Raw genomic sequence first — 12,735 nt, forward strand, 5'->3', positions numbered from 1 at the left:
ATTCCATCTACTGGTCCCAGCCCCCAAATTTTTGCTATTGTTGATGAAGCTTCCACGAATACCTTTGTTGCAAGGATTTTTTTAGACATAAACTTTCATTTTTATTGGGTACATACCTAGAGTGCAAATCTACCTCAAAGCATAGATAAGTACATAAATAACTGTAAGAAATTTCTAAATTCATTTTCACAGTGGCAGTAGCCTTTCTCACAATCACCAGCAATCTAAGAGCTAGTTCTACTTGTAAATTATCTTCACCAGCATTTAGTGTTGTCAGTGCTTCTAATTTTCACTCTTCTAGTATTAGATGACATATTCAGTTGTTTTTAATATCTGCAGGGGATTGGTTCCACGACATAACCCCTCTCCTCTGACAACACCCACACACACAGAAATCCGTGGGTGCTCAAAGCCTGTATATAAGGTTGCCAACTCTTTGCACATCACCTATAGACATCCTACTATATTCTTTAAATCATTTCTATATTACTCAAAAGGTAATGTCAGCCTCAGATATGAGTGAAAATGAACATAGATAAGCTTCTTCAGTGTCTCTCTTTCCTTATCTCATAACAATTGACTCAGCATGGCTGCAGCCGGGATTGGTGTAATCCATGGATGCAAAACCCACAGACAGGAAGGAGCAGCTCCGATCATAATTGTCATTTGCATTTCCAGATGGCTAATAATGTATGGCCATTTCTCGCATGATTCTTTGGCCATTTGGTAAGGTGTCCAGTTCAAAATCTAGGATAACTTCTTGTTTTATATTGGATTGTATTAGTTCGGGTCCTCTAAAAAAGCACATGTCAAAATGGAATTAGATATGCAAGAGCTATCTTGAGGAAATGAAACTAACTTCAGCCCTGTTTGAAATAGTAGTCTCAGGGTCATACTTACTACCTTTAGAGTTCATTTTAACGTCTCCTCATCTTTGGCTCTCACCTTTGCAGGTGGTGAGGGCTTATCTGGTATGACCCAATCTTCATCTCTGAGGGTCTGATCCCCGGCTATCGTACCCTTTTCAGACCAATATTTCTGAAGTGTTCGTTGGGTTACAAGGAGGCCTGTTGGTACCCAGAGCCACCCAACCTCACCTGGGTTCCGTACACATGCATCTCTCCTCTCATCGTGCTGAAGAACTGCTGCTGCCACCTGCTGGCCAGCCTCAATTGCCCTCTTCAGTGGTGACTTCTCTTCACACACACTAATATCTGCTCATAAGATATCCAAAGAGCCCTAGAAACTGATGAAACTTGCAGCCTAATGGAAACTTTGATGTGACACTGGTGAGTGTGTGCCTCACCAAGACAGTGACCTTTGCCCAGCAGAAACCAAGTTGTCAGGATAGATGACCCAACTACGCAGTCTTAGGAACTGACCGTATGTAGGACAACCCCTGCTTTCCAACCCTAGGTATTATCTGCTAGTAGAAAACAGCATCGTGGTCACTTTAGAAACTATTTGGCAATTTCTTGCAAAATTAAACATATATATATATCGAATGATCTACCAATACCACCTCTAGACATTTACCCAAGAGAAATGAACACACGTTCCTTCATGTACATGAAGGTTCATAGAAATAGAAAGCTGTACAGACATATCACATGGTTTAAGCATCCACACAGGAATAAGCAAACACCGATACACGCATGCAGTGTGGTGCTACTCAGCAGTTTAAACAAAATAACTACTGTTACTCGCAAGAACATAGACGATTCTCTGAAGTGTTACGCCAAGTGAAAGGAACCAGTAACGAAGACATTGCATCGTCTGATTCCATTGATACAAAATTCTAGGAAAGGTAATCAGTAGGGAAGAAAGGACATCAGCCAGTGCAGAAGATGGGTAAAGGCCATTGACTTTTTTTTGGAGAGGATTTTGCTATAGGGCACGTGTGCTCACCAGACAGACAGAGAGAGACAGAAAGATAGAAAGCGAGAAATCACCCCCCAGGAGGGATGGTCAAGCCGCAATCTCTTCTCCTCTCGGGATCTTGGGCACTCACGCACACGCGCCCCGCATGAGTTTTAAGCTACTGGGTTCGGGACACGAACCGCGGTCGACTATGTGGGAGTCCAGCGACATAGCCATTACGCTAACTGCTGGTTCCCTTAAATCACTTATTCTTAAACCTTTGTGTTTTTTGTTTGTTTGTTTTCAGATTTTTGCCATAGGGCACATGTGCCAGAGAGAGACAAATAGAGACACAGAGAGGGAAAGTGAGAAACCACCCCTGGGGGGATGCCCATGCCACACTCCCTTCTTCTCCAATTCCCCTCTTGGGATTTTGGGCATGCATGCACATGCACCCAGGGTGATTTTCAAGCCACTAGGTTTGAGACTGAAACCACAAAGTAAGCCACTTGGGATCTAGCACCCTAACCACTATGCTACCTGCTGGCCCACATTTATGTTTGATAACAAAAATATATAGAATCTCATTTTCTAGGCTGACTTTGGTCATTTATTGTAAACCTTGATACATTGAATCTTTGTTGTACTTATATTCTGTGAAATCTCAACTATGTAGGCTACCTGAAAATTGTCTCAAAAGTTGCTCAGTTGTGATTTATTTTCTTGAAACACAGGTTATTAATTCCCTTTATTTATTATCATCCTGTGTTCAGTGGGAGCTTTTTGTAGTTTTCAGATCCAGACTTTCTTCACCTCCTTAAATGTTTTTAAATTATTTTTATTATTATTTCTCTTTGTAAAATCTGATACTGATATATATATATATACATATACATATGTATATCAGTAAATATATATAACCTTTCTAAAATCTCTATGTACATATATATAATTTCTTATTTCTGTTTACAATTTTTTTCTTTTATCATTTTAATCTCAGTTTCTCTTTATTGGGCTCTTAGAGAATGCATTGAACATAACAAACTTAAAATTTAATCTACTATAATAGATCAACTTTTTTTTTACCTTCTCTTTCATTACTTTTAATTTGATAATTATTCTTTTTTTAAAAAAGTATCCTTTAAAACTAACCAAGGAACTCAAAGACTTCTACAAGGGAAACTATGAAAACCTTAAAAAGGAAATTGAAAAGGACACTAAAAAGTGGAAGGACATCCCATGTTCCTGGATTGGGAGAATTAATATAATCAAAATGGCAATCCTACCCAAATTAATCCACATATTTAATGCAATCCGTATAAAATTACAAGAGATATTCTTCACATATCTAGAAAAGACAATCATAGAATTTGTCTGGAACCATAAAAGACCCCAAACTAACTACTAGTTTTGGGACTAGCAATTAGCATAATGACTATGTTGCTGGACTCCCATGTAGTTGACCGTGGTTCGAGTCCCGGACCCAGTGGCTTAAAACTCACACTGGGCTCATGTGCATGCCCGAGATCTCAAGAAGAAAATGGAGGAGAAGGGGTTGCAGTGTGGCCATCCCCCCGTGGAGGTGATTTCTTGCTTTCTGTCTCTCTATCTCTCTCTGTCTAGTGAGCACATGTGCCCTGTAGCAAAAACCTCTCTAAAAAAAAAAAAAATCATTTTTCTAAAGCATCCTGTGCAAGAAGAATCATCTTGGTGGCATCTTACTTTCTGACCACAAAATATATTACAAAGCTGTGATAATCAAAACAGCATGATATTGGCACTAAAACAGACATGAGGGCCAATGGAACAGAGTAGAGACCCCATAAATAAACTCCAAAACATACAGCCAAATCATCTTTGACAAAGGGTACCAGTCAATTCCGTGGGAAAAAAGAAACCTCTTTAGCAAATAGTGCTGGAAAAACTGGGTATCCACCTGCAGAAAGATGAATCTGAACCCCTATCTTTCACCATTAACAAAAATCAACTCAAAGTGAATCAAAGATCTAAATCTAACACCACAAAGTATAAAACTACTGGTGAAAAACACTGGGGAAACTCTGGGAAACATTGGGGTAGGCAAAGACTTCTTAAGCAAGAACCCCAAAGCATAGGCAATAATCCCCAAAATAGACATGTGGGATTACATCAGATTAAGAAGTTTCAGCACAGCGAAAGTCACCGTAATTAGTGTGAATTGACAACTCTCAGAGTGGAAGATCATTTTTGTTAGTTGTGTTTCACATAAGGGACTGATAACCAGAATACACAGGGAACTCAAGCGGCTTACCTAGAAAAAAATTATCAACCCAATTAAAAGATGAGAAAATGAGCTGAATAAACAACACTTTAAGGAAGATATACAAACAGCCACAAACCATATGAAAAAAATGCTCAACGTCCCTCATGGTAAGGGAGATGCAGATGAAAACCACAATGAGATATCAACTAACCCTAGTCAGAATGGCAAAGATTAAAAAAAAAAAATCAAATAATGATAAGTGCTGGAAGAGATGTGATGAAAGAAGAATACTCCTACATTGTTGGTGGGAATGTAAATTGGTCCAGCCTCTGTGGAGAACAATATGGAAGTTCCTCAAAGACCTTCAAATAGAACTACCATATGATCCAGCAATTCCACTGCTGGGTATCTACCCAAAGGACAAGAGAACACTCAGTCAGAAAAGCAACTGCACAACTGTATTCATTGCAGCATTATTCATGATTGCTAAGACATGGAACCAACCCAAATGTCCACAAACAAATTAATAGATTGAAAAATTGTGGCACATATACTCCAAGGAATACTATTCAGCCATAAAAAAATAAGAAGGCCCTGGAATTTGATAGAAAGTGGACAAATATCGAAGATTTGTTGCTGAGTGAAGCAAGTCAGGCTATGAAAGAGAGACATTGTATGTCTCCACTTAACATATACCAACTGTCCACACTCTATGGGCCAGACTGAAAGACTGGAGAACATAAAAGTATTAAAAATTTTAATGAACACTTGATAGAGACAAAGTAGAAAGAGAGTGTGGGAGAGGAAGAGTGTAGGAAAGGAAATTTGGGGGGAAAATAGGGAGGTAAGACACTTGTGGGACACAAATATGTTTTATTATCTGTTGACGAGAATGTGTATAGTATTCTCAACTGGGCTGGACTGAGGTGTACATCATGCTTGGTAAAGTCTCTTTACAATCTAAATAATGTATACCAATTGAATGTATGAACAATAATAATAACAAAATTTTTAAAAAGTATAAATAGGAGCATATCTGCACCCCCCCAAAAAAATTCTCCTTTAAATTACAGTTAATTGCTCTTAGACAGGGCTCTTTTCATCATTACCCCATGTTGGTTACATTACATAATGGTTCTTTGAATTTTAATGGGTCCACAAAAGAGGTTCAAAATTCACTCCAATAAACCCCCAGTGCATCAGAGCAGTCTTTTTCACAGTAAAATAACTAATGGGCCTGATGATTATTGCGTCTCCTCAGACACACCCGAGGCGAAGGAAATTCTCTTGTTACCACAATAAGAAGCTGATAAGAAACTGTCAAAGACTGTGTGGGTCTCTGCTCATATCTCTCCAGCACAAAGACACATAAATATGGAAATTCAGATTGGCTGTAATCGTACATTGCTAGCATAGAGGTACAGTGGCCTGGGGGAGAACTAGGAAGTGACTGAAGCCAAAGACAGCAAATGTGGCCAAGAATTAGCTGGCAGGGCCTCCATTCACTGCCTGGCACAGCTGTACTTGTTACATACCAGCCAAGGAAGAGCCACACTCTCTACCTAGAGGGCCAAGTAGACAGGGTATAAATACCACTTTGGGCACTTTCATTTGCCATGACTTCTTGGACCCAACTGTGCTTCTCAGAAGCAATGATAGGTTCCATGTTGTCCCACTGACTTTGGGTGGGGGGCAAGAGGAGAGGGTTGGTGTCATGCTGCAATTTTGCTAGACATTTTACATATATGCCCACTATTTTGCCTATAGAGGATCATGTGTCCAATCAGCCATTTGTTCATTTCGATCCTGTTTATCGAACAAACAGAAATTCCTCAAGGTTTCTCGTGTGGGAAAATCACTTCTCCTGGGTTATGAGAACTAAAGTTCTTTTTTACTTGTATATTCTACTGGTCATTTCAATTAGGGTCAGATCTCATTGGTCACATATGCTTCATTAATGGCCTTTGTTAATGAGTTTTTCCTTTTCAGCACTAGAATACCATCCCAAAATAATCCTATACTTTGTGTTTTATGTCTACCTCTGGCTGTGATGTTTCTGAAAATAGTGCTTAACAACTGGGTCAGTTCGTCCACTGACATCTGGGAAAATGCTAGACTGATTTTGGTCCGTGGATGGAAGAAAAGTCGCATAGAGGCATATGCTGTCTTCACATTTTCCCAGTTTCCAGCAACTTCCAAAACAGCTGCAAAAAGAGTTTCATGCCAGCATTTCAGAGATTCCCTTAGCCTTTTTGCTCAGGGAGGACATATTTCTCCCTGTGGATTAACAATAATCCATCCCACTACAAAGTGCATAAAATCATTATATTTTAAATCCAAAGAGTAGACTACACTAGAAGTTCACCCTTTATAGCAAGGGGAACAATTTCAATTGCAAATTGAAACTGTTAAATTATATTATGGAGACATATATACTTTCTTGACAGTAAAAGCAATAAAAACTATAAAGGAATCAGTTAAAAGTATTTAGATAAAATGTAAGAAATTTTCAAGAAAACACGATACATTTTAAGATAAATCGCCTGAAGTACATCTTTGTTTAGATCCCCTTTTATATAATCTATTGGGTCACTGGAAGCATCATGACATTTTTTTTTTATGTTGTTGTATGCAAAAATGTGTCAAGATTTTTCTGACAACCTGGTACTTCCTTCTAAACAAAATTTTTCTTCTGAGGCTTCTAGTATTGAATCTCTTACAAACATCTCAGACAGTTTTATTACCTGGAAACTGCTATGCAAATGAAACCAGGAGGGCCCAGTCCAGGGACCAAGTGATAACACACTGTTCAAGCAATGTTGGACCCATATGGAAGATGCAGCAGGTTCGATTTGCTCATCAACCTGTAAGTGGTGGGCATGTGTGCGCATGAGCCTGGTTGGCTAGAAAGATGAGGAAATGGGTAGCACTAAGACCCTGTTGAGAGTCTCTCTCTCTCTCATTCTCATGAAGGAAAATTGAACTTTAAACAGTCTTTTACAATAAAATAGAGGAGCTTATGAGTGTAACAAATAATACAAACATTTCTCATTAACTTGAAATACTCATGTATAGAGAGTGATCTGCTCACAAAAAAAAAAAAAAAAATTCATGAAACAACTTATGTCCTCTGCTGGGATGCTTCTGATAAAAAAAAAAAAATCAAATCAAATCAAATCAACCCCCCAGAAAAAGTCTTTGTGCTCATGTAGTCTGATTTTATTCTACTTTGTTTTGTTTTTGTTGTATGTCTGTTTTATTTTATTTATTTATTTTTTAGAGAGGTTTTTCCTATAGGGTGCATGTGCTCACCAGAAAGACAGAGAGAGATGGAGAGACAGAACGCAACAAATCCCCCCCCCCAGGGGTGATGGCCATGCCACAATCCCTTCTCCTCCATTCTCCTCTCGGGATCTTGGGCATGCACGCACACGCGTCCAGCGTGAGTTTTAAGCCACTGGGTCCGGGACTTGAACCGTGGTCGACTACATGGGAGTCCAGCAACATAGCCATTATGCCAACTGCTGGTCCCTTTATGTCTGGTTATATAACATTAACTTTTTGGCAAGAGAACATAAGTCATTAAGTATGGGAGGTATTTTGTTCACGTGTACATTTGTAATGTATTATCTTAAATTGGTATTTAACAGATAACAATTTTCTAAGAAAATGCATTTGCTATGAAGCTGCTTCAATAGTCACTGGATATGAAGATAAGCCTGGAGATAACAAGGAAGCAAAGAAATAGCATAATCCACCATTCCCTTACAGATCAACTGCTTCTGAATCAAGACAGGAAACTGGCTGGTAAAAGCTGGGTTACCAGGACACTGACATGATATGTCTACATTAGCAGACTGTTGGTGGTGTGATTATGAGCTGAATTGATTCGCTAAATCAATACTCTCTTCCCTCTTCACTCTTTTTTTTTTTTTTAGAGAGGTTTTTGCTATAGGGCGCGTGCGCTCGCCAGACAGAGAGAGACAGAGAGATAGAAAACGAGAAATCACCCCCCAGAGGGGATGGCCACGCTGCAATCCCTTCTCCTCCATTCTCTTCTTGGGATCTTGGGCACGCACATGCACCTGGAGTGAGTTTAAGCCACCAGGTCTGGGACTTGAACCGTGGTCGACTACATGGGAGTCCAGCGACATAGCCATTACACCAAATGCTGGTCCCCTTATTCATTCTTGATGGATGTCTTACCTGAAATCGCACAATCAGTTTAGGGAACTGTTTCAATAAGGACTATTTCTCACTGCAGGAATAGAACCTAAGAACGACACTATTCACTTACACGCCCGGCATGAGTTTAAGCCACCAGGTCTGGGCCTCGAACCACAGATGGCTCCATGGGAGTTCAGTGACATAGCCATTATGCTAACTGCTGGTCCCACAGAGAGATTTTTGATATAGGGTACATGCACTTGCTGGAGAGACAGAAACTGAGAAATTACCCCCAGGGTGGATGATCACAGGACAATCACTTCTCCTCCATTCTTCTGGAATTTGGGGCTGGTATGCACATGTGTCCAGCATGAGTTTCAAAGCTCCATGTTCAGGACTCAAACCATGGTTGACCACGTGGGAGTCTAATGCCTTAACCTGCTGTCCCCAACACTATTCATTTCAGTTAATGAGACGAGGGTAACTGCCCAGAAGTATTACCAAAGACTGGCTGTCCATCTGTCCATCCTGCCCTCCCTAGTATGTGGTTTCATACTCAAGATTTACAGCCTCGTGGTCACAGGTACACTCTAGCATAGAACCCCTGTGATAGGGAGGAAGGGGAAAACACAGGGAAAAATAGTTTGTACATGTGACTAAGAAGACAAACCTCTGAATCCAGAAATTCTCTGGATTCCCCTCTGGCCACCGTTGTTTTGTGTGGCCACTGCTAGCTTTAAGGATGTCTGGATATTGAATTAATTTTAGATAAGCTGGTTGCCCCCTTTAAACCAAATGGGGCATCTTTTAGTAAGAGAAAGGAAAAACAGGTAGACAAAGAGCGTTATCTGCTGACCAACCTGCCCTAGCAGATGCCTCACCTTTGGGCTAAGTGGTGACGTTGCCAATGGCAGATCTGTGACGGCAGCTGATTCTCATCTGTGTAGATGAGTCTAATGCATCGAAGGCATCGGTCCCCTCAGTCAATATCTGAGGGACATGAATACTATGTTTACTTTAATCATTTAAACACGTTTTGTTTCATATACGCTTAAATACGTTTTGTTTCATTCTTCATAAGAAATGTTAAAACAATGTATACAACGCACTTACTGATATTCAGGACAAATCTCTTCTAAATCTACCACTTCACATCTTTTGTACTATCTTCAAGAGCACAATGTCCTTCACCACTTCAATATTTCAAAATATCTCATTTTATATCTGCTTTTGTTAAGAATAGCAACACCATCCTGAGACTTGAAACTCTGTCACTCCATCTTTCTTCAGAACACTACTTGAACTTGTTTATTTTTAAATCTATGAGAAGATGAATCATATCTATTTTCCATTTCAGAGGTAATTATTCAAATATACTGGTTCATACTATACTGTTTCTAAAAAGTAAACTTTTGGGGCTAGATAGTGACACAGCAGTAAAACACAATGCTCAGTAAAATGAGACAATCCCATATGGGAAATTTCTCAGTTCAAATCCAGAAGCTTCCCTGAGTACTGGCCCAGGGCTGACTGAAGGCTGGAGTGGATCATGGTGTCAAAACTCTGTTGGTATGCTCTCTCCTGTCACTTTACTTCCCTCTCTCCCTCTCTCTATCTCTCTTGCTCATAAAAGAAAGAAACTTTATTTTAGGATAGTTTATTTACAGGAAAATTGCATAGACAGTATAGAGAATTCTCACAAGCCTCACACCCGATTTCCCCTATTATTCACATGTAAATATGGTATATTTGTCATAAATAATGAGCCAATATAAGTGCATTATTATTAATTTTTTATTAACTGTTCTTTTTTAAAGACTGATTTTATTATTACTTTTTAATTTTGCTATAGGGCACATGTCACAAGAGAGAGACAAACAGAGTGAGAGAGAGAAAAAAAAAATGAGAAAGCAAGCTGCCAGGCCCGGGACTCAAACTGTGGTCAGCCATGTGGGAATTCAGCGCCGTAACCATCATGCCACCCGTTGGCCCCTATCTGCTATCTTTTTTCTGTTTCAGAAGCTCACACAGGAGGGAACCAAAAGTTAGTGTAATGGCTATGTCGTTGGACTCCCATGTAGTCGACCGCGGTTTGTGTCCCAGATCCGGCGGTTTAAAACTCACGCCGTGCGTATGTGCGTGCGTGCCCAAGATCCCGAGAGGAGAATGGAGGAGAAGGGATTGCGGCGTGACCATCCCCCCTGGGGGGTGATTTCTCGCTTTCTGTCTCTGTGTCTCTCTCTGTCTGTCTAGCGAGGGCATGCACTCTATAGTGAAAACCTCTCAAAAAACAAAAAAGAAGCTCACACAGGATATTACTTTACATTTAGATGCTGTCTAATAGTCTCCTCTTGGCTATTACGGTTTCTCATACCATCTTTGTTTCTTATGACCTTGACAGTTTTGTGGAATACTGGTCTACTGATCATTTTATACAATGTCCCTTAATGTTTTTATAATGATTATGGGGCCAGCAGGTGGCCTGGTGGTTGGTGTGCTGGACTCCCAGATTCTTTAAAAAAAAGAACGGAGTGGGACCAGCAGTTAGCGTAATGGCTATGTCACTGGACTCCCATGTAGTCGACCGCGATTCGCATCCCGGACCTGGTGGCTTAAACTCACGCCGGGCGCGTATGCATGCATGCCCAAGATCCCGAGAGGAGAATGGAGGAGAAGGGACTGCGGCGTGGCCATCCCCCCTGGCGGGTTATTTCTCTCTTTCTGTCTCTCTGTCTCTCTTTGTCTGTCTGGCGAGCGCACGCGCCCTATAGCAAAAAAAAAACTCTCCAAAAAAAAAAAAGAATGGAGTTATTCATTTTGGAGAGTAAGACCAGAGAGTAAACTGCCATGTTTATCACCTCACACCAAGGGTACCTTCTACTAATACATTTTATTCTTGATGCTTATCTTGATCACCCGACTGAGGTAGTATCCTCAGATTTCGCCTCTGAAAACGTATTTTTCTCCTCCATTTTGTACTCTTGGGGTAGAAGTCATTAGACATGGCTTGTACTTAAGGAGTTATTCTTCTTTACCTAGAGGACTATCTACATAAGTTACTGGGAGTTCTTCTGTATTGGACATTAATCTATTGTCCATCATTAATTCACATAGTCAATTATTTATGTCTGTACTAAATGATGGCTATTTATTTTATACTTTATAATAGTTTTATACTTTGAGTTATATTATTCCCTTGCCCAAATTATTTCAATCTTGTCCACTGGGAGCTCTTTCTGTTGTCTTCTGTGTACTTTTAACAAACTCATAATGTGACAGTCCTGTTCCAAACTGTCAGTGGCTCATTGCAAAGACTTGTGTTCTTCAATGTCGTAGCCAACAACCACCTGTGGTTTAGGAGCCCTTGAGATGTGGTTATTATTGTTCACAAAAGATTGACTTGGGGGTAAAAAGAAATACCATTTACTCGAGAAACAAAGAATTGCTGAATCAAGGCAGCCCTGAGTGGTGTGACATAAGGCAAGCACGCAGTCAAGGGTTGTTCCAGGGCATTTCCACAGTGCTGTTTTGGAGGCAGTTCATTGTCTGGGCAGAAATTCCAAATTGTAAATCCATTCTTATTGGTTAATTATGGTGCTCGCAGCTGAGATGCTGAAGGCTGCAAGATACTGACTTTAGTTGTTTATCCAAGTCTATTGGAACATTCTGTGTCTTTACCTTTACCTTCAGTCCTCTTGCAATCTCTCAAATCCACTCTAGAAAGTTTTAGCCTTAATGATGTCATTTTCTTTCACATTACAAAGTGAGATGGGCTGGAGTTACAAAATACAGTCTTGAGTTTTGAAGGCAATACAAAAAAGAAATATAAATATCTTCATAATTTTAATATAGATTACAAGTTGGAATGACAATATTATGAATCCATTGGGTTAAATATGGAACATGGCTTAACAGATTTCACCTTTATGAAGTGACTTTTTAGATGCTAGATGGAACGTGCACTTATCAGTGAGAGAGAGACAGTGAGAGAGTAGGAGAAAGTACCCCCCAACGGGGTGTGGTTGTGCTTTGATCCCTTATCCTCCATTTCTCCATCTCATCAGAATTTGGGAACACACACACATGCCTCAGAGTGTTTTTCAAGTGGCCAGGGCTGGGATTTAAACTGTGCAGTTAGTTGCATGGGATCTGGCTTCCTTAACCACTAGCATAGGACCAGGCCTATGACATGCTCAATACAAATCTAAAACCGTACTGACAGTTTGCATTATATGTCTAAGGGATTTTGTAGATCTATACAACTAAGCATGCTTCCTCAACATACCATGCAAGTTTACTTAATCTCTCCATTTACTTTAATCTCTCCATTTCTTTTCCATTTTTCCATGTACACTTTGCACTCCATTCAACTTAGATAGTTGCTATTCCCAACCAGGCCCCATTTTTTGCCATCTTCATGTCTTTGCGCATGTTTTCCCTCCTGATAAAACCCCTTCCCCCATGCC

General features: G+C 40.0%; 1 long non-coding RNA gene across 1 annotated transcript in view; it reads right to left on the reverse strand.

The window, feature by feature from the left end:
• Window positions 1–11,403: 11,403 nt before the first annotated feature.
• LOC102501891 (uncharacterized) overlaps window positions 11,404–12,735 on the reverse strand; it is an 11,867-nt gene continuing 10,535 nt past the window's right edge. Inside the window, exon 3 of the long non-coding RNA XR_333744.1 lies at window positions 11,404–12,062. This is a non-coding gene — a long non-coding RNA (uncharacterized LOC102501891). The remainder of the gene's footprint in view (window positions 12,063–12,735) is intronic.

This window comes from Tupaia chinensis, unplaced genomic scaffold (assembly GCF_000334495.1).
Source record: "Tupaia chinensis unplaced genomic scaffold, TupChi_1.0 Scaffold000086_1, whole genome shotgun sequence".
Taxonomy (NCBI): domain Eukaryota; kingdom Metazoa; phylum Chordata; class Mammalia; order Scandentia; family Tupaiidae; genus Tupaia; species Tupaia belangeri.